The sequence below is a fragment of the Priapulus caudatus genome, unplaced genomic scaffold, assembly GCF_000485595.1.
Source record: "Priapulus caudatus unplaced genomic scaffold, Priapulus_caudatus-5.0.1 Scaffold450, whole genome shotgun sequence".
Taxonomy (NCBI): Eukaryota; Metazoa; Priapulida; class Priapulimorpha; order Priapulimorphida; family Priapulidae; genus Priapulus; species Priapulus caudatus.
Genome location: NW_014577511.1, coordinates 184,970 through 188,690, shown reverse-complemented (window position 1 = coordinate 188,690; position 3,721 = coordinate 184,970).

The following is a 3,721-nucleotide window of genomic DNA, read 5'->3' as shown; positions in this document are numbered from 1 at the left end:
GTATAAGCTTATACTTGATTCAAATTGTGTTAAAATTTTCTTACAATTAAGGACTGCAATTTTTGTTAATTAATACCCATGATGGGCTACAGTGTAAGGTTTTCAGTGCTTACCATACTGTATGATACAGTATGTATCCAAGGAAACAAAACAACATGCAAAAAGATGCGTGTTTCTTTTTAAGTCGTCATCTGCATGAAAAATTAAGAACCTACTTTAAAATCTTAGCCTAAAACAGGTTCTTATGTAAAGGGGTCTAAATGGGAAATTTTAGCCTAACATGTTCTTAAAATCTATGTTCTTATACGCGGGTTATTACTGTACTTTGATTTATGCTCGCAGTAATTTAATATCAAATCTGTCGTGTCATTTACGACGCCCGACTAAATTCTGTTTTGCACGCGTTACAACTTTGCTAACACTGTATGGAGCCATCGTTATGGCCTGTGCTTTGCTAACACTGTATAGAGCCATCGTTATGGCCTGTGCACAGGCCATAACGATGGCTCTATACAGTGTTAGCAAAGCACAGGCCATAACGATGGCTCCATACAGTGTTAGCAAAGACCATATGCAACTATATATACCTACATATTATATGCATACCAATGTATATATATATCTATATATATATATAAATATCTATATATATGATATACAATTATATACGGTCCTTTGATGTTATGTCAATGTTGATCAATGATATACTTGCACCGGTGATTGCACAGTCAGGATGAGCACTTGTGGTAAGAGCAATACAAGCACAGTGCATTTGTTTCAGTTCACGATTTACCGCTATGATACATCCTCATATGTAACGTTATAATGCATATGGAAGTTATTATTACTATTATCAACAATATTATTATTTTAGGCATTATTATTACGGTTATTGTTATTTTTACGACCAGTATTGTAGCTCGGTCTGTATTGGCGTGTACACTCTCTGAATGAACAGGCGTAGAACGCGTTCAGAGATGTGCACATCACGTAGCGGTCACAGTCTGTGGAGGGCACATCAACACTTAGGAGGGGGAGGCGTCACACAACTCCTAGGGCACATGTTTCACACGCCGCTCCTAGTATAATAAAGAGCTAATAATACCTATAATCACATCTTTTAAAAAACAGGTAAGCGGAATAGATAAGTGAACATAATTTACTCCGACAATCTTCAATCGGCTAGAGAACCGACAGCAAGAGCAGTTAGTTGTTGAAATTGATGAATTGAAAGCATTGCTAACAGGTAATTAGATATACACCGATTTATCATAAAATAAAGTTACGCAATTAACTTTAATTAATTAATTAATTCGAAGAAGAATTCGAAGTTACTATCGTGTAGAAAGGTGGCACACGCCAGTCTTCTGGCAAAGCCAACCGCTGATTATGCACAACGTAGTGAACGTACATTAAGCTAAGCAAGTCGGTCTGTCTCTACAAATAATTCTTCTGATAACTGACCACCCGAAGGAGCACGATTACAGCCGAGAGATGGCGCTCGCGAATCGGCACCACAGATCTCTACCAGAGTACGTATATCACAATTATGATATACGTGCTCTCTCTCTACATACTAACGTATGAGATTACGTTAGTATATAGAGATCAGTGATCGGAACCCAATTAATTAACTGTTCACAAAATTCAGACGTGATTGAGATAACGATAGTCAGGAGTCAGGCGACTGTACGCAGGGCCTGGATTAACACAATAGCACATGTAACAGATACTACAGACCCCGTGCTACGGCTCAAGAGAGGCCCGGAAGCCCCACCCACCCCAAGCAGAACTTGAATAAGAATATTACTTTGAAGACTCATCGAAGTCTTTTACCGTAGTAGATGGGGGCCTCTTTTGTTCGGGATGCCGAGAGAGGGGTTGGTTAATCCGCCACTGACTGTACCGTGCTTTGGCACCCAACTGTATCCAACGATTTCAATGACTTAAAACAGTTTATACATCTTACAGTGACGGCGCAACAATACTGTACAATCGGCCCGGTCGTCGTGTATATATATATATATATATATACATATAGATATATATATATATATATATATATATACATATAGATGATATAGATATATATAGATAGATAGACATCCTTAAAACGCACGTTGACTTTTTAAAAGCCATGCGTAAGACGGCGCGCGGGAAGAAAAAGCACGGGGCCGACACTTGCCGCGTGATTATTTATAAATACTATATATATTCTACTAATAATAACACTGTACATGTCTCTCCTACAAGTACACTTGTTTGGCGCTTGGCGTAGATTGGCCCTAACCGCGTACGTAGTAGCCCTTGGCTTCCCCCATCTGTGCACGCTGCCACGGGCGGAGCGGAAGGGCTACACGCGGGTTAAATGTCGAATTAGACTGTCCCTCCCAGCTGAATCATGGACCCGAATCATGGTGACTGCTGCTGCCAACTACCTACCGCTCCGTAAGAGCCGCTTGCTCAGGAACCCGTCTAAGTTTGCGCAAGCCGTTAGGCGGAAAGCAACCCAACAATGTCGATGGTACAAGCAGCACAAAGATATATATATATATATATATATATATATATATATATATATATATATAGGGGCAAAATACCACGGCATCGCTCGCCGACAACGTCACACGTGGATGGAGACGAATTCAAAATCATATAGCACGAGAAAAAATCAGTCCGACGAAGAAACAAGCCTGCAGCGTTGGCAGTCTTACAGGTAGCTCCTATAACCGTGCTGCCCTTTCCTCTGCCGCAGGGCTATACAGCAAAATACGAAAGAGCCCGGTGTGGAATCTTTGCCACGCTGTGTAGCCAGTGCTAGCCAGTGCTACAGTACCAGCAACAACCAAATTGGCGTTAGCCCGCCTCACTCTAAACCCCCAAAATCGATTTCGCCGCTATTTGACCAAATCGGACCGCTCATCGAACGCGAGCGAACGCACGAGTAACATTCGCAGCGATATCGAATAGAGAATCAATGAGATCGATTCGTATATTGAAATAGAGTCGGCACTAGTGAAGCAAGCCGTCTAAGTTTTCCTACCGAGTTTTTTTCCACACCTTGCTGTACGTACAGCCCCCGAGACAGATCGAAGGGCTACACGGGTAGGAGGTACACTCACATGTTACAGCGAAGCGACGCGTTAACGAACATCACCGTGCGATGGCATCGCCAGTAAACAGACGCGCTACGATACGCTCTATAGAGAAGACGGTGTGCGGCAAGTCTACGCTCGATGACAGCATGACGACTCTCTGCATCGAGTGACAACGGAAGATTGTCACGATGCCAACGTCTCGTCACGCGACGCAAACGCGTGTCCAGTACTTGTCTCTCAGACTGAGTTCACAACCACGTGTAAACGATTGAATTTGCCTCTAACGGATATATAGCATCGACAACACGGGGAAATTTAATTTCGGGTGCGTCTGAGAGAACATATATGACAGCAGAGTCTATTAAAAACAACTGATATAACTGTACAGCAAAACGGTCCACGAGCTATAACCATCCGCTATATAAATGTTCCCTGCTTATTTCACACATCCTTCACAACTTACACACACACACACACACATATATATATATATATATATATATATATATATATATATATATATATATATGTGTAGTATATAATAATAACTAGTAATTACTATAGTACTAACTAACGAAAGAAACGTAAGGTACGGTACGTAACGGTAAAAGTACGCTCTACGT